The sequence below is a fragment of the Mastomys coucha genome, unplaced genomic scaffold (assembly GCF_008632895.1).
Source record: "Mastomys coucha isolate ucsf_1 unplaced genomic scaffold, UCSF_Mcou_1 pScaffold5, whole genome shotgun sequence".
Classification (NCBI taxonomy): Eukaryota; Metazoa; Chordata; class Mammalia; order Rodentia; family Muridae; genus Mastomys; species Mastomys coucha.
In genome coordinates this window covers 39,845,671-39,869,509 of record NW_022196911.1, presented here as the reverse complement: position 1 = coordinate 39,869,509, position 23,839 = coordinate 39,845,671, and the positions used below count along the sequence as shown (strand labels likewise).

Sequence of the window (23,839 nt, the reverse complement as noted above, 5' to 3'; positions counted from 1 at the left end):
ATTCCTTAAAAGATGATCAAGCTGGGCGGTGGTGGTGCACACCTTTAATCCCAGCACTTGGGAGGTAGAGGCAGGCGGATTTCTGAGTTCGAGGACAGCCTGGTCTACAGAGTTAGTTCCAGGACAGCCAGAGCTATACAGAGAAACCCTGTCTTGAAAAAAAAAAAAAAAAAAAAAAAAAAAAAAAAAAAAAAAAAAAAAAAAAAGGTGATCAAAACCCACCTGTAGATACAGCCTAAATCAAATTAATAGCATTCCACTGTAACGGCTGCTATGTAATGGCACCTCAATGTCATCTTTCTCATACTTTATTCCTCAGATAACAGAACTCACAACCAACTACCACAGTATTCAGGAGCTTTACTGATTGATCAATCAGTAGCACCAATATCCAGGTTGCACTCGAAGTTGACGTCTACATGTGGCACTCTTAGACATTCCAGGGGTTCATCTTGGAGCTGAGCTTGAAGCACCTTCAAAAGAGAGCCCAAGGCCTGTGGGTCCTGTGTGTGGGTAGTCTAGGATAGGTTTTCCCTTTCAAAGGGCTTGTCTGATGCCATTCTCACTTCCAAAAGCTGTGCCCCCTGAATGTGACACACGTCAATGCCCTGACTTCAGGAAAGCGGAGGCAATGGATGCTTTAGTGGGATCTCTCCTCACTCTCAGACTCCACACAAGAACAGAAGTGTGCCATAGTGGCTCGCATCTGTAATCCCAGCATTCGGGACTCTGAAGCAGGAGGATAGCCCTAAGTTCAACACCAGTGTGGCTACCTAGTGAGTTCCAGAGTAGCCTGAAGGAAGTATAGAGTGGGACCTTATCTCAAATTGAAAAAAAAAAAAAGGATATTGTTTAGTTCTTGGACTCAGTGGCTATGGATCATACATCTCTGTGTCATATTCCAATTGCCTGGAAGCATGTACTAAGAATTTTCATACAGGAAGAATAATTACCTTCTCTGCTACAAAGTCAAGACCCAAAGTTTTCATGGAAAAGGAAGGGAGGAAGGAAGGAAAGAAGAAAGGAAGGAAGGAAGGGAGGGAGGAGGGAAGGAGAAAATCACTTTTATCTTTTATAAATATCCAACATACAGATTTGTATTTATGACCCATTGAAATTTGATAACCACTAAACTAGTCTAAAGATAGGAACAAAATCAAGAGTCATGTGCTCCGCTTGCATCTGACACGGAAGGTGTCCTGCTTTTAGAAAGTGACAAATCAGCCCGGGCGGTGGTGGCATACGCCTTTAATCCCAGCACTTGGGAGGCAGAAGCAGGTGGATTTCTGAGTTTGAGGCCAGCCTGGTCTACAGACTGAGTTCCAGGACAGCCAAGGCTACACAGAGAAACCCTGTCTTGAAAAAAACCAAAAAAAGAAAGAAAGAAAAAAGAAAGTGACAAATCAGGAGGAGAACCTAAAGTTCCCTCCTGGATGCTCTTGATCGGTGTCTATGGCTCCACAAAGCTTCTTGGATGTGCTTCATGGAGTGTTAATAAACTGGAAATAATATCTGTAGGGAAAAACACTGACAGAACTTAGCTCCTAGAAAATGGATCTGTGGTTTCCTAGAATGGACTCTAGTGCTTAGATCCACACATCATTCTCAACTCTAAAACATAGCTTGGCTTGTTGGGCTTCCATCTTTCCAAGGCTCTGTGATTCCCAACTATGCTTGGCATCCACTCTCTTGCCTCTGGAAACTACTCTCTCCTGGAATAGCTTTTTGGGTTGGAGACAGAGTCTTGTTTAGGTTCTAAATCCCTGAAATCAGTTCAAATGTGATCCAGTTAGCTCACAACGTGCTTAAATAAAACTTTGGTGAAACTGTGAAACTTATCTTCATTCACTAGGGCACATTCAGAGTGTTTGCTTCCCCCCCCCCAAAAAAAAATAAACATGCTCGTAAGCAAAATTTTGGCAAGCAAAAGCAATGTGGTTCCCAGGAGTTCACCATGGCTTCTGAAGAGCCCAGGTTCCAACGGCTCTGTGCCCATGACTTAGATGCCAGATGTCAGGGTCATTACTACTGGGACCAGGCGAGGACAGCTGGATGTACCTCGTCCAGCCAACCAAAACTCATGCACAAGGTGTGAGATCCATTTATAGCTTTATCCTTGGATCAAAACTGACCTGCCTGGAGAAGCCACCAAGACAGAAGACCTTCCTTGACCTCTCTAGTTGGTCTAAGAATGAAGAAAGAGCCAGGCTTAGTGGTACAGGCCTGTAATCCCAGTGCTAGAGCTAGAAGCAGGACAATTGTAAGTTAGTGATGAATCTGAGCTATGTACATTGTGAAACCCGTCTTGAAATCTTAAGAAACAAAAAGAGGATATTGGACTTTTACCCACAAATGATCTACAAAGACACAGAGGCCCTAGAAGAAAGACTCAGAATGACATACATTCTGTAGAGGTGTGTGTCTACTAAAACACAATACCAGTCACATACAAAACTTTAAATGTCCTTGGTAGCCATATTTTTTAAAAAGTCATGTGTTTTAATAGTGTTTTTCTCAGTTATTCATATCTAAAACTCAAACCATTTTAACATACAACTAATTCAAATTGCTGATGTATTTTATAATTGCCAAACTCCAGTGTTATTTTTATAATCAGTAGACATCTTGATTCTAACTAGCTCCTCTTGAAGTGTTTAGCAGCCACATCTGGCCAGTGGTGACCACACTGGTCAAGCACCACCGTTAAAGAAAGCTGACCTTCTCAACAACCCATAGACTAATTCTCTTTGGGCTTTCACAGTGATTTAAAATAATTTTTTTAATGAGTTGCCATCATTCAAAATACTGACCCTTGGCTTCTGTGGAAAAAAGTCATGCCTGGTAGCTGGGTTACAGACAGGCAGTATGAACACATAGATTGAGACATGATGCATCTGAAGCCACCCTTCCCCCAAAGGAGCACTCACTTCCGGTTGGCCGTTCCAGTCACTCCCTGTTTCTCAGTACCTCACATTTCCTGGCTGGCCATCACCCAGTAGGTCTAATAAATAGCAAAGTCGTAACCTTCTGGGGCTAAGTAACATCAAAATTACTGGGTTGTTTCATGTGGTAAATTTTCGTAAAAAGAAATGTATTTATGCATTGCTGCTCTGTTTGTTTTCCTACACTTATCATTTATGTTTCCGTGAGTTCTGAATTTCAATGGGGTCACAGCACAGGGAAGAAACAAACCCTCGCTTATTGATTTAGGAAAAGACAGGAAATCAGCCTAGGGAAAGAAGCCATCCTGATCCTGGTTGTTCTGTTTTTCAAATAATTGGAGACTCTAGACTGAGAAAGCCAAGGAACATTTGCACACCTGGCTATTCAAAGACACCACTGGAATACAGTCTCCAAGGAGACCAGTGTGGATGCATGAGGGCCTCTGCCTGTTTATTTCCCATACAGGACTAGGCACCCAGTCCATTTCCTCTCTGTGGCTCCCATCTACTTGAGGCTCACGCTCTACCAAGACCGGCTAGCCAGAGGCATGTCTGCTCCCTGCTTCTATGGCCCCTCACTCCCTCTTCTCTCTCACACATGGAGGACCACAGTAGAGAAGCCTGCACCACATGTCCCTACTGCTTTTTCATCTGAGGACAACAGGACTTATTCTAAAGTCTCTGTCTCAGACTCACAGATTCTCCTGTGTTGGACCAATTCCACCATCTACACTACTGGTTTCAATAGTGACTCAGGAGTCAGAGCCTAGTGTTAGTGTTCAGGATAAAACTTACAGAAAGCTAAATTAATTCTTGCAAATCCCTTAAACTTCACACAGAATGCAAGATGCATTCACTCTTGACCTTGCACATCAGTATTTATGTATAGGAGTTTATATGTATATATATATACATATATATATACATATATATATATAAAGTTTATATATATAAGTTTATATATAGAAGATCATAAATAGATTTAATCTCGGGTGCTATACAAGGCATTATGTTTCTTTTCTCTTCGAATTAATTTTTCTGTTTTGTAGTTTTCTTCATTTTAGTATAGTTGGAATCAGGAAGATAAATATATATATATATTTATGTATATATATATATAATGTATATATATATATATATATATACACTCTGAGAATTGACTGTGATAAGGTATATTTATCTGTTTGTTTGCTTGCTTGTTTATGTGTGGTGGCATCTTGTTGGCATGTATGCCTGTGTACCACAGGCATGCTTGGTATACTCAGAGGCCAGAAGAGGGTATCAGGTCCTCCAGGACTGGAGTTACAGAGAGTCATGAGCCACAGTGTGGGCACAGAAACTTGAGGCTGGGTCTTCTGGGGAAGCATCTAAATTTTCTAGCTGCTGAACCATCTCGCTAATCCTACTACGATGTTTTTACTTGATAGTACTAACTAAGCATTCACCATGCTCAGTTCCTAGAGCAAACTTCTTGTGACCATCCCACAATTTCATTTACATGAAGACTCTGCAATGGACCAGTCTCGCTTTTTGTCTTCATTTTACAGGAGCAATATTGGGGTAGTCAAATCATTTGCCTCAATCCTGCAGCTACGATGTAGTTGAGTTAAAACTTGAACCAAGTCTGCCAAATGCCCCTCCGATCTCCTGACTATAAACTGAAAATGGATCTCTAATTGCCGTCCACTGAGTCTGAGAGCCACCCATCTCCATTCTACCAGACTCCCAGCCATCCCAGATCTTACAGCTATCCCATAGTCCCTTTCCTCCAAACACTTCTGTCTTCTCCAATCACCAAGAGTCCAGTAACTGTTTGCAGATGGTCAGCGTTTCATACCAAAAGTTCAGAAGACACCCAAGCCAGCCATAATTCCCACGGCTGGAGGAAAGTCTTAAAATGTTTATTATTTAGAATCCACTGGGGGTAAAGGGCCCGCCTCCCTCCCAGGACTCCATGAGAAAGCACTTTAGAGAGCCACCACATGATTTACATTTTCTCATTTTCTTCTGTAAAAATTATAAATCTCTGCATAATTTCCCACAACATTTAACAGGAGAATATTTAAACTAAGAAGTGTCTTGTGGACATAAATGTCAGGCTCACATAACTAAGTATGTCACGTTGTATAACTAAGTAATCGTCTAGACTTCCCGTGTGTCTCCATACACCAGTACTGTAAATATAAATGGGGGAAAAATAAGTAATAATTTATGAAAACTGATTTGCATTTCCAAATATAAAATGTGTAAAACCCAACTAATTAGCAAGAGTGAGGGCTGAGGTGTTTCTATAGCAACCATAAAAATGTTAAATTATTTTTTTCTCCAAAGTGTTTTATATCTGCCTCATTAATGTTTGTTTTTCCCATTTGTTTTGTGGATATTTCCAAAGTGAAAGGTTTCAAAGATTGCAAAAACTCTCTGCTTTATCGCAAAGTTCACAACAAGGTTTCTTGCTAAGAACTGCCATTAACCAGCAATGCGCCTTAAACTATATCTGGTAGAGAGTCTTGTTCACAACAGAGGTGGCATCCTTTGTTCTTAGCTTCCTGCTAAGTTCTCCTTTTCGTCTTATTACCCTTGATTGTTCTGCCTGTAACTCTGCTTAGGAGACCTTAACCTAAGTTCAGGTTTTCAGCAGTACCATTTTTGGCCACCCTGGCAGATCCTGGGAGTCTGATGCCAGCAGGAGTCTCTATTCATTCAGTTCAGTGCCTTGAAGAGCTCCTGGGAACCTGGGAACTGGAGATTCCTCTGTCCTTGACTCGCAGTCTCCCTTCCTGAAACTGAGGGAGATGGGACATTGCCTGTCTATAACACTGAGCCATTGCCTGTCTATAACATTCTCTGAGAGTCGTCTCAGATGTCCCTGCTACCTTCCATGCCGATACTTTTCCATATATATGGCATGGAAGGTAACAGGGACCTCTGAGAGTCTCAGACCTCTGAAGACAACTCTCAGAGAAGTTATAGACCATATATATGTATATGTACACACAATACATACATACATACATACATACATACATACATACATACATACATATATGGCATTTTGTTGCTGTTTTTAAGACAGAGTCACTTGTAGTCTGGATTGGACTTGAGTTCCTTACGCAGCCAAGGGTGATTTTGACTTCCTCATCCTCTTCTATGTTACTATTTAAGTCCCCCCACCTTACCCCCAACAAATCCATCCACCAAAACTCAATAGTCCACAGGTTCTGAGCAAGAGCTCTTAACTTTCATTCTAGGGGTTGACTGGTGAGCTTCAAAAGACTGAGAGTTTCCTGTGTTATTTGCAAACAAACTTCATCTCAGTAAAAAACAGCACCAGGTTGAGACTGCTTACACCAGGCCCTCAGTTCCCCAAGGACTGGGTATGGTTTTGTTCATGTGTAGCTCAAGTCTAACGTAGTCCTTAGCAGGAACAAAGTTTTGCCTTCACCAGCAGGCCTCTACAGTATGCCCCCCATCCCTACCCTGCTCAGTCACTCTCAAGCTTCACCCCAATTGAAAGCATGGGCCCCCTATTTTCCTTTCCTGGTAGTCATGTCTTGTGTCTCCATGGGCAACCCAAAGTTTGTTACTACAACACTGCTACAAATTCCTTTGCACACTCTTTATCCTAGCGCTAAACTTTCATCCTAATCACAGACAGCTGTGATTTAGCATATCCCTCAGCATCCTCATCGCACCGTCCACCAAGGAAGAGCTGTGGCTCATACAGCTCTTCTCCCTCGGAAGCATCCTATACAGTGAGAGTCACAAAAATACGTAGATGTTCAACAAATACATCTGACCCAAGCAAACTATAGGGGAAGCTAATTCCAGCTACTAAGTATTTATAATGTTCTCCTCTATTACAGAGTGCAATAATTACATATAAGATATAAGCATATTCAATACAGCCTTCTACGGTGACTTGTGACCTCCATGCGTGCCTCAGTTTTCTCTAGTGAGCATGTTGATAATGTCGGTGTCATTAATTCACCCCAAATTCATTACTCAAGCTCAAAAGCAACTTTGAATTTATCCCCCAACTTCTCCTTGCAGTTTCTTTAGTAAAGTGGAGCTGATAGGCCCAGTGCTTAATTATGCTCTAAAGTAGTCTCCTTGTTGTTCAGCGGGGCACTGGGGGACAAAAATATCTTAACATTTAACAATGTTACTAATCTTGGAAGAGTTCTGGTAATCTCCTACCAACACAAAGGGCAACCACTCTCACAGGAGGAAATAAATGAAATCAAAGACTAATGACGTGTGTTTATGATGAGAGATTGCTCATTTCTTAACATGCTGGGTTTCAGAATTCTTACAAACAGCCCATAAGTAGTTTCCCACATTCTACAGAGTTCTAAACAAAAGAACTCAAGTAACTCTCACAGATGGGGCTATCAGCACACACTTGCACCCAAGCAAACGCAAGTGTACACACACACAACCCCACCTGTGTGCCCATAAACACACACACACACACACACACACGCGCACACACAGAGCGTGCAATACTGAGAACTGCCCAATACCACTTAACCCTAAGCCCAGCTGAATCAAACACTAATTCCTAAGTCTTTAAATCCAGTGTTACTTAGATTTCCACTAGTATACACAGCATCTGGCCTGTAAATGATCCTGAACAATAAGGATACCTTTGAGGAACTGTACTGTTGACAAAGAGCATGTACAGGCAACCCAGCTGGAAGGGATTCACTTATAATGCCCCCTTAGCAATAGCTATAATAATTTAATGCCATTAGTCTCTGTCTCAACTGTAAATGGCCCTAATGGACCCTGCGGTGTTCCTTCAGATTATATACTGATATTGGGGCACAGCTTTTACGCTCACATTACCGCTGCTAATTGTACAACGCTTATGTTGGATACACTCAAGTGTTGCAATAAGTGTCTTCAGTTAACTTCTTAAGGGCAGAGCTTTAAAAGGAGCATTTGTCAGCAGGACAGAAAAGGCAAGAGAACATCTCATCTGGTTTCAACATTGAGGGGGATCCTGCAGGATTCTGATTGCCTGATTCCTTCTTTCTTTTACAACAAGCACTGTTGCTTCCAAATCTGTTAGCAGCCATCTCCTCAAAGGATTTATTTTGATAGTTCATGAATGTGTTGTCACACAGCATAATTAAAGCTTACAGAACTATTATCAAAACACAGAGGAAATATGCTACAGGAGGCTGATGGCTACCCTGCCGCCTGTGTCTGCTGCTTCCCACAGGGTGTGCCTTGACTGACCAGCTGGCTTCCAAGTCCTGACACTAGGCATATGGAGGCAAGTCAGGCCTCGGGCTAAAGTGCGCGGGCAGGCTCCAGTGAACAATCAATTACAAGGAACAGCCAACCCCTGCTTGGTGACCGCTTGGATTCCCACCATCAGGCTCTGCCAGCTTGCCACTTCTTTGAATGCAATAAAACTTGTAGGGAGCCGGCTCATGTGAGACTCTCTGAGATATATGGTAGGGATTAACAGTAAAAAACACTAATTAGGGATGGGCTGAGGAATTAAGGGACGGGCCTAAAGGCTTTCTGCCTCCTAGTTTGTAACAAAGAAGGATAGGGCTGAAAGCTGAGCCTTCTCTGCTTGCTGAACACGGGTCACCAGTGGAGGCTGCAGGAGGCTGCAGCCACGGGGTGCCAGTCATGTGCTCCTCAAAGGGACTCCTCACCTTGGCAGCATTCAAAGACTGGAAAACGCAGAAAAGGGAAAGAGAAAATTTGATAACTTCTATATTCAGAAGTATTTCTTTTAAAAAATGATGTAAAAATATTTTTTGGTCACCCATTTTGGTCATTTTATCTAAATGTAAAGAGAAAGTATGAAATTAGACAATGTGTGCGCGTGATCCTGACATTGGCTTTCATCTCATTTTTTTCTTTTCGATGTAGCAAAGCCCTTGGGTTTATTTCTCTGTTTGGGGAATTGGGGAAGCTTGGAACCACTCACAGTCCTCAAAGCTGATTCACTTGAAGAAAAGAGAATTCTTAAACAAATATTAATTTATTTTCTACATCGGGGCTCCAAAATTTTCTTGCTAAAACAAATACTGCCTATGCAAATCATTTACACAAATGACTTTAGACAAAAAAAGGGGGGATTGGGACCAAGAGTAGTTTTCTTTTTAGTGTGCATTATCAAGGTCACATATAGAAACAGCATGAAAACTCCTCTGAAATGGGAATTATGCCCATTTTACAGATAAGCAAGTGAGAATCAGGCTGTGCAAGAGGATGCTGAACTCCAAACCCAGTTGCATCTGATGCTCTTTCACTCAGCTCTCTTTGTCCTTGTATATTCACATAGCATCCTTAAAGCCTGCTGTGTTCTCAGACTCATATTCCCACAGAACTGGGTCTTTGGAACTGAAAGGCCCTTCTTCCGTCATATTAGTAAAATTACAAGTTTATAAACCACAATCATTTTTTCAGTTCTTTGAAAATTTTACACAGACTTTTATTCATATTCATGTCTCTTTCTCCAGCTTCTCCCAGATCCCTCACCCCTTCTCCACCCATCGAATTTTGTGACTTTTTTTTTAAACCCACCAAATCCAGTCTGCCCATATATTCTTGGATGTGTAGCTTTCCACTAAAACAAGGTCGACCTATACCGGGGGCTATGTTCTTAAAGAAAGCTCATTGTCCTTCTCCCAGCAGCTTTCAGTCACCAACAGCTCCTCAACTGAAAGCTCGGTGACGGTGGGACTCCGTGTGCGTGGAGCTTGTGTGGGCCTTGTGCATGCAGTCATTATTACCATGAGTTCATTTGTGCAACTGCCCTGCTGTGTCCAGACAAACAGTTTCCTTGGGGTCATACACAGCTTCTAGCATTTTTACTCCTTTTTCCCCTGAGCCTTAAAGAGAAAGCATGTGATAGAGATGAGCCATTTAGGGCTGAGCATGCTACAGTCTCTTATTCTCCATGCCGTGACCAGCTGTGGGGCGTATACTACAATGTGTTTAGTTTATATATTACTTACCTTTTCCCTTACAAAAACTTGCTTAGAATAGCCAAGTTCCATATCACCTATAAATAAAAGTCAGACATCCTGAAAGGATAGTCAGATATGTGCCTGCTATCTGTGAAAGTTATGATACAGACGAGAGCCTGATCAGTCATGTAAAAGGCAATCATTTCTTAGAGTCTAAATAGAACTACTTTTTTATTATGATTTTATTTTTGGCTACATGTATATGATGTGGGGTGGGGTACATGAGAATAGTGTCTACAGTGGCCAGGAAAGGAGAATGGTATACACTCTTAACTTCTTAGCCATTTCTCCAGCTCCACAAAAACTTTTAAAAGGAAAGATTTATCTCTATCTATCTATCTATCTATCTATCTATCTATCTATCTATCTATCTATCTATCTATCGTACATCAGAGCTTTTTGTTTTGTTTTGCCTGCATGCATATCTGTATGAAGGTGTTGGATTCCCTGGAACTAGAGTTACAGACAATTGTGAGCTGCCATGTGGGTGCTGGGAATTGAACCTGGGTCCTCTGGAAGAGCACCCAACACTCATAACCGCTGAGTCATCTCTTCAGTGCCCCCCAAAATTATCTTTTGTTTTGTTTTGTTTTGTTTTGTTTTTTGAGACAGGGTTTTTCTGGGTAGCCCTGGCTGTCCTGGAACTCATTCTGTAGACCAGGCTGGCTTCGAACTCAGAAATCCACCTGCCTCTGTCTCTCAAGTGCTGGGATTAAAGGCGTGTGCCACCACCACCTGGCCCAAAATTATCTTAAATTGAAGTATAGATATGCTTACATGGAAGGAGAAAATCTAATGGGGCCAACACCCCTAGGGAAAGAACTACAGGCAACTAAAGGAATACTGGGATCAGAAGAAGTTGTCTTCCCCAAGGATGAGCTCCCTAACTGGTTATCCAGTATCAAGTGGTCAGTCCTGAAAATGTATACACACAAGTGACACTAAACAGACTGAGCAAGCTATATTTGTATATTTATGCAAACACACACAAAAATAATTAAAAAAAAAATAAGCCATGAGCAAAGGGGCATTTGGAAGGGGTTAGAGGGAGGGAAATGTGGGGAGGAAATGATGTACTTATATATACACAATGGGTTTCATTGGGGCCTTTTCATACACATACATGTATATTTTGATCTTCTCTCTCTCATTCGCCCCTGCCCCTTCCTCTCCTGCCCCGTTCTCACTCCTGGTGTCCCTCTTCTCAAGCTGCCCCTTTTTACTTTACTGTCTTTTAATAGTTCACAGCCTGATGATTTTGTCTCTTTGGAATAGACATTCTTTCTTTGCATTATTCCTGCCATCACTCAGCTTAGGAAAGATGACGTGCGGGTGAAGGCTGGCTAGAAGGCAACAGGGTCCAGGGCCAGTTCTGCAGACCTTAAACAAGTTACCCTCGGGGTGGTACTCTGACCCCAGAACCCTTACACACGCTACAAGGCCAGTTCTGGAATTCCACATTTTCATAGATCCAAGCAAAGAGATCCCCAAGTGCAATCCATAGTCTTCCCATTATCCACTGGAAAACTCTTTGAGAGTAGAAACCTCACCTTCACAAACGTGATATCTACATTAATGTTGACAATCTGGAGCTGTACAATGAGAATGATGTTTAACCAACATGCCTACCACGTCCTAAACTTTCGAGAGACTATGTGATTTTTCTACTGTTATGATTCTTGCCTTCTACGTACTTGAAAAGCATTACAAAAATCAAAGCCAAGCAAAAATAAAAATAAAATAAAATAAAATTAGAACCCAAAAATCTAATGTCACTGAGAAAAGTCCACCCACATTCTGTTTAGCTTCCGGTGCTTGACTATTTCCAAAAGCAGCCCCCAAACATGAAGAATAGTCAAAAGCATGCCATAGACCAAAGGACAAAATTGGGTTTGAAGTCATGAGACAAGCCCATGCTGTGCAATAGAGTAATAGTGACTTTTGGATCACTTGCTTGTTTCGTCATTTTGAGGCAGAGTTTTGTGTATCCCAGGCTGCCCTCAGATTCTGTACATATCAAGGGTGATTTTAAACTTCTGGTTCTCATGAGCACAGTTCAGTTGTGCTCTACCACATTCACTTTATACAGCTTTTGTGATTCAACCCAGGGCTTCATGAATGCCAGGCTAACATTTCACCAAATGAGCTACATCTCATCTCAAGGTAATGGGAACCTGACTGTGTAAATAGGGATGGGATTCTTAAGAAAAGAAAAAAAAATCTGACTGGGTGTGCACACTGTGTAGAATCATTTGTAAGTGAGAGCGGACACTCATCAGGAGCTCCTGAACTTCAAAGTAGACATGAATCACCAGAATTGAGGTCTGTAGCAGGAACGGCCATATTCACTAGACATGAGCACAACTCTAGAGTTGAGTTGGAAGATCATGCTTACAATACTAAAACAAGTGACAAGAGCCATCGTAGCTATGAGAGTCCCATTCTGTGACTAGTGTCTGGGGGCATGACATTATTTATGCCCCGGGGCCATCAAGATCGTAGGTTTGTTAGAAGGAAGCATATACATAGGCAGGATAATGTGCAGGATCCTTTGGCCACCAAAGTTCTGCATTTCCTTGGTCAGTCAGGAAGAGTCAGCCCACACAGAAGGCATCTATCTGACCCCCCTTTTCCCAGGGCAGAGGTCAGAGGGTAGAGAGAGTGAATTCCCTCCACCCTGTGGTGGTTTATAGCACCTTTCTCTGACATCAGGTGCTACCCTGCTCTGGCTCTTCTCTTCCTATATGTTACATTTATCCACTGATGTTAGAGGATTCTTCAACCAAAAAGACAACTAAATGACTTCCAAAGAAGTAAAAAAAAAAAAAAAAAAAAAAAAAAAAAAAAGATGAGGTCTCTAAGTATGCATATAAGATGTCCAAGAATATAATCTAGAGATGTTCCACCAAAGAACTCTTTAAACTTGTGCCTGCATATGTGAATTATGATTTTTTTTGTTTTTTCCCACACAGTGTATACATGATGTGACATGCTTTATTTATTGGAGCTGATTTATCCTCACTGTTTTATTGTTGACCAGCTTTTATTTCTTCTTTAACCTTATTAACCCTTGCTGGTATTTGACAGCTTAACACCCTCCATCACTCTGCAACATTCACTCTGAGAACCGACGTGGAACTAATGGTACCCTTTTTATTTCCAATCTCGGAGGTCACCAGCAGCTGCCCCAGCCTGAACTCTGTAAGATTTTTTCCATAGGTAGTTCACTCTCAATGGATCATCTCCTTAATGTATCTCTACAGGTCTGTCTGGAAGTTTAAAATGAGATGTGATTCCTGATAACTTTGGCCAATTCCAGCATACACATAAGAATAAGAGAAATAAGACTCACTATTAGAAAGAGAGTGGTGGCTGCGGGGCTGGGAGTTGGGGAGCCCAAGAGCAATTCAAGCAAAACCACTTGGTGATTTTCTTCTTGGGCGTTTTATCACCTTTCAAGTTACATCCCAGGAGCATCCATTTGGGAACACCTTTGATTGTCTCCATAAAATACAAAAGGGAAACAAATGTCCCCAACTTCTGCTGCCTGCTGGAAGTGTGAATGAGATAGAACATGGTAGAAGAGGTTTCCTTGCTCTGCTTTTCAGCCTGGATTGATTAACTCTAATAAATTCGGGGAAGTGATTTCAGATGATACCCGTCAAGCTAGATCTTACAGCCTGTTGTTTATTATTTCGCCTTGCTCGGGGGCTCAGTCTCTGACATGTGCCACCCCGAAAGGTCGTAAAGTCAAATTCTACAGGCAGATTTAGTATGTCCTTTGCTTGAACAGTCTTCTATGTTAATGAAGACTAGTTTTCCTAAAAATTAGACTTAGGGACGAAAAATAGCAGAGTGGACCCAAATATCCCCAAATCAGGAAATGCATGCTTTTGAAGAGCTGAGTCAATCCTGAACACTTGACATCAAAAGAGAAGAAAGAGGCTACGTGGCAGAAAACTAACCAATGCTAACAAACCAAGCAAGCAACAGTTAACAACTGTCTGGGTAAAAATAACAATCGGCCACCAACAACAATGGAAACCCTCATCTGACACCCGCAGAGTCCTAGCTGACCACCCTTGTTCTCCTCATCCCAAAATATCCACAGATTTCACTCACCAATGCAGATGCTCCATCTTGAAGCTAACACACTGTTCTCCACATTATTCAAGTCAGGACACCAAGCATGGTCTCTGATCCAACTTTTCTTTCCCCAAGCAAAATGCAATCTGGGATAACTATTCAGTGCTTTGAGAAACTGAAAATCAAACAGCCCCATAGGCCAGCTACGGGCTACCTATTGATTAATGTTCTAACCATCAAATTCCTCCCTTCTTGCCCTTCTCCCTGTGTCTCTATGCTATGAGAAGATAATGGATATTATTTTTGTATCTCCCACAAAGTCCCACTGAGAGTAATACAGCAACCTGAAAGGTATATTAAAGAACAAGATGGAGGGTCTATCTTACATGGTTCGGGTATTCCATGACCAGAATTAGTCCTGCCCCATTGGCTTTCCTGGACTCAGGCATCTAGGTGGACCAATGGTGACTATCTTACAGCTGACTCCCATCCATCTGCCCCCTCCACTAGGAAACAGGAAAAGGGTTTGCACAGCATTTCCACAGGGCCAGAGTCACAGTCTATGTGGCCTGACTTTTTTTTTTTTCATTTGATTCGCTTCTGTTATTGCTTATTGTTGGCAGACACACGGACAACATGGTGGTTTATAATGAAGACTTAAACACTTACAGAGAGGAGTTACATTTCTCCTCTCATTAATCTCTGCTTTATCCTGGACCAGGCCTAGACCCCATTGTTTCCTAGATAAAATTCCCACCTCTGTTTAAGCCACCCCTTCAATACTCCTTGTTCAACCTTCCCAAACACAGCTCCTTTCCAGACCAGGTTAGACTTTCCTGGTACTTCATTCAACATTCCGTGCCCACTCGTGACTTCTTGTTGTTCTTTCTCACACTTACATGTCTGCGTTTCCCATACCTTAGGAGGAGAAGAAATGCAGAGATCTTGCTGTACCTACAAATTCTCCACCACCTGTCCCCAGAAATTGCTTCTTGCTGAGCCTAGGGATTCTTCATTTGACCAGGGTGACTCACACCCAGGTGACCCTCACATTTGACTGTCCCAAAATGTCAGTTCTTTGTCATGGTGACTTTCCTATAATACAGCACTGTGCCTAGCATCTGGCAGGCACTCCAAAAAAAAAAATACCTGATGGGCTAAAAGGAGTTCTGCCCTTCTGTTCCTAAGCTTCCAGCTTTCACACAACAGTAGCCCAGCACTGTAGACCCCAGATGATCACCTGCTGTGTGGACCTCTGAAACTCCTGAGTTTTTAATAGCAAGATTGTCATGTCCAAGGTGCCCAGCCCTCTCTAGTTCATATGAACCTTTCGTTTACTCCCTTTTGAAAGAACGAACTTTTAGCCCATTCCCTTTCCAAATAGAGCTTACAAGGGGGCTTGGGGGCGGGGAATGACATGGGCTTGGCAAATGAGAGTTTCTATTATTAAAAACAGGTTGAAGTCAGAGCTCTGTGCAACTGCTCCCTACTTTCTACAGTGTTTCTATTTGAAGTGTGGAGATAAGGTCTGAAACTCCCAGCAGGCTCTAGGTGAGGGAGCATGATTCTCATTAACACTAATGGGAGCTGGGTGAGATCTGTGCGGGAACAGAAGTCCTCTGGGTCAAGCCTACTGAGTGGCCCAATGGGAAGAGGGAAGCATGGGCCATGGACGAGGGAGAGAGGATTGCCCTTAATTTCATTCTCTCCTGGAACCTAGTGACAAGGTAGAAAGAGAAAACCCAACGACCAGAGACTGTTCGACTAAGTCTAAGGTTCTGAAGACAGGCTGGCTACCAAGACTTCAAACAAGCGCAGTGATACGGTCCTGCGGGAAGGGAGTGGTCTCTGTTCAGTCTGCTCATATTGTTGTAGTGAATGTGAAGCTGGGGGATAATGGCAGAGCAAGAGGTGGAACTGCCATTCTGCAGGTGGCAGTGAGGATGTCATTAGCCAAGAATGAAACAAGCGAGAATTAGATATTTCACAGAGGAGCAGGGACCTCATCAGTTTCACTCACTACTGTATCCCTGTGTCAAGAACAGTGCCTGGCATCTGGTGGGGATGAGATACACATCTGTTAAAAGATGCATAAAGGGCTGGTTGGATGGGTAGAAGGAGGAGTTAACAAGAAAGGATTCTCTTGTCTGGAAAGATGGTTCAGAAGTATAGATGCTTGCCTAGCCAATCTGGTGACCCAAGTTCAAACCCCAGAGCCCACATAAAAATAGAAGGAGAAAATGTACTTTACCATGTTGTCTTCTGATTTCTACATACATGACAAGGCACATGTATACACACACACACACACACACACACACACAAGACAGGGGAAGGAATAGAGAAAGAGGCAAAGAAGAGGAGAGGGAATTTTTAAAGGTCTCTCCAAGGTGTTATTTGTGGGGAGCAGGAGCAGGGGCAGGGTGAAGCAGCATGAGCAAGCCAAGACTGGTCTATAGGGAAATTCATAAAAGGAGCAGCAGTAAGTTTCTGGGGCAAAAATAGGTGTAGAGCATGAGAATGAAGGTGAGGCTGAGACTAGTGGGTGTTAGGGGGGTATGGGTGGGGTTAGAGATAGGAACGCAGACGGACTGACAGAAACATAGACGTTGGAACTTGATGAGGACTGGGCAAGGAAAACAGCTATCAGCTGCAAGAAAGCACTCTATCGCCCCCCAAAAAAGTACCCTCAGAGTATCTGACACATAGAGTGGGAACACAGAGTGGGAACACATAGAGTGGGAACCCAGGGCTCTTTTACTTCACGGAATCCAGCCAGGGTTCTGTGAAAGGAAAATCTTCAGCAGTCTGTTTTGCCAAAAAGAAAAACAAATAAATAAAGGGAAAAAATCAGATTCCTGGAATAATACATAAGATACATTATCTTTGGCGGCAACTGTCTAAAGAGTTAAGACAGTAGAGCTGAGTGTGGCGCTGCCGGCTAGCACCTGAGAGACTGACAAGCAGTCTGAAACTTGAGGCCAGCCTGAGCTACACAACAAGACTTTGTCTCAAACAACAACAAAATCCCCACCAAACGAGTAGTAAAATTATTAAGTTCTTAATAGAGAGATGGTCAGTGGAAACAATGTACATTAGTTCTCCCAAAATAATTATAGAACTAGAAGTAGGGGCAGGGCTTTGGGTCCCTGTCTTGGTTGCTTTTCTATTGTTGAGAAGACACCATGACCAAGGCAACTTCTAGAAACAAGGGTTTATTTGGGTTAGAGTCCAAGCACATCATGGTTAGGAGCATGGTGGCAGGAAGGCAGACATGACCTTAGAGCAGTAGCTGAGAGCTTACACTCTAATGTGACCCACAACTACCATAACAAGGAAAAGAGAATGCTATAAAATGGCATGGGCTTTTAAAATCTCAAAGCCTACTTCCAGGGACACACCTCCTCCAACAAGGCCACACCTATTAATCTTTTCCAACTAATCCACCAACTAGAAACCAAGTATTCAAGTATAGGAATTTATGGGGCTCATTCTCTTTCAGATCCTGGGGTCCCCTGCCCTCAGGACAAAGAGCACAATTCTGTCTTTTACATTCTATTTCAAGCCCACTTCCAAGTTTTCAAACCAGAGTCACACTGCTTGATGTCTTTGAGAAACACATTCTCATAAAGAAATGATTGAAATTACAAAAATAACCATAAACATGAATGTTTCCTATTTCACTATATATGAACAATAAAGTGTTTACTATCTGCAAGTAATACTAGACATGAAAAGAACAGCATTTTAAACAACAGCAAAATAATGTACTATCCAAAATAATATGGGCTACATAGAGACACAGAATAAATATAATAATAAAGAATAAATATAAATATATATGCACATATAGTACACATACATATGTGCATACATACAAATTCAAAACAAAGATTATAACTATCCTATCATAACTATTTTAAACATTTGTATTTTATTTTAATTGCCTATATGTAAGCAATATGCATTCTTAACCACTGAGCCATCCTTCCAGCCTTTATAACTTTATTGAAATGTTAAAAATGAATGTAAATTAAAAGTGCAACATGTTAGACATAGTTGGGTTGTTTTTCTATTTCCATTTTTTTAAATGTAACATGCTTTATAAACTTTTTTTCCTTGAGATTTAAAAATAATCCATGATGGTCATAGACCCGTGCGTTTTCATTTATCTTTATATCTCAATATCTAGCCAATAAGCTGGCCTAGAAGAAACACTAACATTTTTTTTAACACATAGACATATTTTTAATTAAAATCTGGTCAAATTAAATCCAAGAGAGAGGGGTTGGAAAGCCACATGCCAATGCTCAGGGAAGGCCTCAGGCAGAAGCATGCATTTGTACGGACCCTCAGAGGTTCCTCACTCGTGAAAAAACACCCGTGAAAGGGTTAGGGAGACAGAAAGGAAGGCAAGTAGTGAGTGAACTTGGGAAGAGAAAAAGAATCCGTGTGAAGAAGCCCAAGGCGCATGGAGGACAGGAGGGGTGGCTAGCGAGATGCTCCGAGCCCATAGCACAACTCACTTGAGAATAAAGAGGGTCTAGAGAAGCTTGTGGAGAACTGAACTTTCTGGAGACCAGCATGCCTACAGTGTACATCATGGGCGTGGAGCTGTTAGCTGCGACTCAGGGGCCCAAGATGTACGGGGAAGTGATTAAGAAGATGGAAGGACAGAAAGAGGGCTGGAGCTGTAAGAACGGATAACAGGGTGCCACCGTTATAAAAGGACTACACAGTCTTCTCTAGGAACGTGTCCAGAATCCACTCGGCCATACATCTTCCCTTAGGTAATCTGGAATTTGGGAGGAGGGATAAGAAACTCCTTCCTTGCACCCGATCTCAACTGGCTTTAACATGCTAAACGCGCATGTGCACCCAATAATTAAAGCCCCGTCGTTTCTAACATTTGTTTATTAGCAGTCCCAAATGTTTCCTGTGCTATATAAAGTTTACCTTTGACTTCAACGAGGGGGAAGTGACGGGTGGAGCCCTGAGAAGGGGAGGAGGGAGACACAGTAGCTGCAGCTCCATGGCAAGAAAAACATCTCGTTTTAAAAATAATGCATTCACTCCCGAAGCCCAAGCCTAAAAGGTCGCAAACTCGCACGAAGCACCAGTGATTTAGGGCTCAGTTCAGCAATGCGTGGAATGTAAAAATACAAGGAAACCGCAACACAGCAGGGATGGCGCTGCGCCTCTGGCAGAAATCGCCGTTTCCCACACAGGCCTTAAATCTGACCCAGCAATGAAACTTTTAAGATTTTGTAAAAATAGAATAGTTGGGAAATCTTGGCCACTTTTAGTTAAAAGAAAAACAAAACGGCCATCTTTTCTGGGTGCAATTTGAAAAGCTACCACTGTCCTCCCCTCCTGCAAAATATGCTAATGGTGAATTGGGGGAGGGGTATTTTCAAAAAACAAACTACATTTTCCCCTTAGGTCACCTGGCCAATGCGTTCTAAATGCTCTGATGTTCGTAGATCGTTTTATGATCTATCAAGAGTCCTGAGAAAGTGTCCAGTCAAAAAACATTGTGTGTGGCAAAGGCTGACTACAAAACACTTATTTACATAGCTATTATGAGTCAGAATTATCTTCCACAATGCACACTTTTAAGAAATAGGATAGTCTTCCCAGGTCTACATCACAGCCAGGACTCAAGTCCAAACCCTTCCATTCTCTGAGTCCAGCCTCCTTCTCTCCCATCCACTTCACGGAATTTCCCACATCTACTCAAAACAATTATATTTAGAAATCAAGACATACCACCAATGTCTTGGTAAGCACTTCACTGGTTTTTCTGGACTGTTAGCCCAAAGCTGGCTCAAACTCGGGCTGTGTTTCTAGTCTCTTATCTATGTAGTATTATACCCATTAAGTAGAAGCAACTCCCATGCTTTATGTCAGAGCCCAGGTTAAATTATAGATGAATTCCATGGAAGCCTGATCCAGAGTCTGTCTAGTCCCTCCCTCCCTCCCTCCCTCCTTCCCTCCCTCCCCAGTTACCCCTTCCCTGTAAGGCATCTCACTAATATTTATTTTGGAATCGCCACGCACAGTATTCTGTAAAAATGTATCATTCTCGATTAGCACTTGAAATGAGTATATCCAGACAATGCATTTTGCTCAGTGCTTACAACCGAATTATCTCAAGAGGCCATCAAGAGCTCTCAAGTCCTTGTGTTAACTACGTCCTCCATTTAATCCAGCCCCACACAGGCAGAAGAGAAGGCAAGATCTAAACATTACACACAATGAAAAAGGGAAAGAACTCAGTCTCTCCCTCCTCTACCCCTCCACCCTCCCACATCTGCCCCTACTCCCAAACTATTTATAGAGGCCAAGCATCAAAACCCAGACCTGAAAATTTCCAAAGTGGCGATCAACAAATCACTGTCACGTGACACATGACACTCAGATGCAGTGCCCAAATCCGCACAAGCAGCCACATGGAAAACGGGAAGTGGGGTGTACCCGAGCACGCCTTAGGAAGCTCTGCAGGCATTACCCTGCTTTATAGTCATCCCCGCCAATGCACACCACAGGAAAAGCTACTATGAGCTCAAACGCCAGAACCTCAGCTCTCCCTACCCTCCCTAGGAAGGCTAGATCCTGGATACAGAAATGCTAAAGGATCAACAGACATAAAGTTAGCACTGCACTCAAAGGCTTGGGTTTTTTTTGTTTTGTTTTGTTTTTTTTAAACATTTCCCTTATTGGAGAGGGGAAGGGAGAAAAGGTTTCCTTTCTTGACCCTACAACAAATTCCATTAAACTTCAAAAACAATGCTCTGGGATTCTGGAGGATACAGACAGGAAACTAGAGGAAAGCTTTATAGAAAAGTTAAAAACGTGTTTGTTTGTTTGGTTTGGTTTTTTTTTTTTTCCAGAGGGATGGTTGTATCTCCACGGCGAAAGAGCTCATGGCAACTGAGAACATAATTAGATTTGAATGTCATGTACTTGTGACTGGGTGTATCGCACATCAAAACAGATTTACCATCCAGTTGGAGCGGCAGAAATGTGCAAATGCCAATGGCCAGTAAATAATTAATGATCGCCCCCAAAGTTTACAAATGCTTCAAGTGCCCTGCAGATTCAATCCCATCGGATTTCCAAGTTACTTGAAATTATTGTTCTGTTTTGTGCAGTGTTCGTGGTGAATTTATCACTGGGGCCAGAAGTCTCTTTCTACCCCTGAACCCCTGATGCTTGCTTGTTTCTTGGGGCAGTTAATTTATGAGTGTTTCTTAGAGGGAAGGTAAGCCTTCGCCCAAAAACCATATGATAAATATGGGCTCAGTGCCATCACCATTGGGTTCCTTATTATAAAGTGGGGGTGGTTAGAATAAAAACTGAGCTTGTGTCTTTATTCCATCAGTATCCATAAGTTGTAGGAGAACATTTTTGAAATTTGACCCAGATGACTAAAATTCATCACTGAAAAAAGAAATTGCTTCAAAATGTGATGTGACGGTGATTTGTTATTGAGTTTATTTGGGGAGCACTGAAAGCATAATTTTTCTCTTTCTTAAAAACAAAACAAAACAAAACAAAACAAAAAACTTGCCTCCCCCCCACCAAATGCAAAAAGGATTAATCTTGATTGTGAAATCAAGAAACAAAGATACGGGCCTATTGTGCAATAATCAGCCCACATCTCAATGAATAAGTAATATTTCTCACAAACCCAAGTTAGATAGTGGATTTATTTAACCTCTTGGGGTCAGGTAATAAATACTAAGTGAATTATTCAGCCCAATGGCTAATCAATACAATTTCATGATATATTTTTTGTGTTTCATAAAAGGTTGTACACTAAAGGCGGTGAGCAATTATGGAAATTGGGCCAGAGCTCCTCTCAATTCCTCTCCTGCTTGAAACCCCAGCAGGCCACCTTGACAGCAAATCGATTAGTGCTCCAGTGAAGCCGCTCAGTGACCCTTGACCTCCTTCTAGCAGGCCTGACAGAAGAGAGAGTATTTTATATTTATTTTATTGAATTAACTCCATCTTGCCTGTACCAACGCTTTACACATATTAGGCTGGCAAGCTACAAGCTCCTTCACCATCTCCCCACTCCCCTGCTAAGCAAGCCCCGCCCCCTGCCCTGAAGATTTCTTTGTTCTGTTTTCCCCTTTCACTCTTGGCCTCCTGGTAGATTCCAATCTACTCTGGGCCTCAAGGAGGAGTTCCAGGTAATAACAATAAAGAACACAGCATACGGTGTCCCAGGTTCCTGCCTACCTAGTCCATTCAGGAGAGTGTGCTATACTCACCCCCCACCCCTAGAAAGACAAGGACCACTCAATAATAGCTGGCTCACCGTCAAGCTATCTGGGGCCGAGTAAGGGAACAGCAATAGTTGGAAATGTTTCCCACTGGAAAATCAAAACAAAATCAGAAGCCATCAGTAGTCTCTGTTCTTATGTCCTAATTATATTATATGCCTCTTTGAAGCTATAAGCGATGGAGAACAGGAGTAATGAGAATGAGCCGGCTGAGTTACTAGCAAAACAAAACAAAACAAAACAAAAAAACAATAAACAGACTCGATACCATCAACAACCCCAAGCTGGTAACCATCACCAAAAAAATCTTAACTTTGACTTCTGCCAAGTGGAACAGCAATTAGAAATAACTATAAAGTAACCCAAGAAACTATAAGGAGAGACTGTCAAAAAAAAACCCAAAAACCCACAACTGACAGCTCTGGGGACTGAACAACTGAAGTGTCCACAGAAACATAGTTCTAACTCACAGAACTGAAGGGTGTTGGACTATATTTGCAGGAAGAAGCACAGGACAGCGGTGTGTTACCTAGGTGATGGAATTCAGTGAAGCGGACTCCAAGCACAGTCCTTCCACCTACACACAACAGACTTAGGACGAGTCACTGCAGCGTCTCGTCTAAGCGTCTGCTCTCCCCTGTGCATGAGGGTGACATCAGCTGTCTGTGTGTAATGAACATGTTGGCTGCCAAGGTTACTTAATCAGGTGCCAAAGGGTGTGATAAGGGTAGAGAAGCAATGACTTTTCAGTCCTGTTTTATTAGCAGAGAAACTAAAGAATGTGGGGACTCAGCGTTAATCTTCCAGGTATCGCCATTTCCAGGGTCTTGTATACACAGTCTTAGAGGACCTTGTAGCTTAGCACTGAACATTCACCCCTTCACTCTATCTCCTCTACAGACCAAAAATGGAAGACCTATTCCCTCACTGCAGTGGTGGAGGGTGTGGCACTGTCCCACTGTATTTATTCCTTGTCCCCTGCCATAAAGGACGAGGTCTTAGGGGAGTTATTGACTTCATGGGGACAAGGTGATGAGACGTGGAATTTGGGGGCTAGAAAAGAAAACTGAAAGAATGAAGTTAGAGATCAAATTAAGTCAGTCCATAATTATAGTCAGTGGCTCAGTTATCTCTCTGGGGCTGAGCTGGCACCTCCAGATATTGTATTCATGTGTCTAGGGGTTTATCCAGACCCTCTCCAGCTTCTTCAGCAAGGAAGACCTTTGTCACCTCCCCATGTGCTACATCAGCCATCCATCCACAGGTCTTCTATAGGAGAGGGACTGGAGTCTGAGTCTATTAGCCAGAACTGTTTCTGCACCAGTGTCCTCACCCAGGCTTATGGGCCGTCCCATGTGACAGGAAAAGCTTGCAGCCAAGGTTCTGGGAATATTATGAAGGAAGAGTGTCCTGACTTTGTTTCTCATCTGTTTCTGTTCTTTGGTGTTGCAGACATATGAGTTGTGCATTGTTTATCTCAGTAGTGTTTTCTCTGCTGGCCTATTCTTGATCAGCA

General features: G+C 42.3%; 1 protein-coding gene across 8 annotated transcripts in view; it reads right to left on the bottom strand.

Annotated features, from left to right (window-relative positions):
• Positions 1-23,839, bottom strand: part of Ebf1 (EBF transcription factor 1) — a 392,233-nt gene that overhangs the window by 302,912 nt on the left and 65,482 nt on the right. The window lies entirely within an intron of this gene.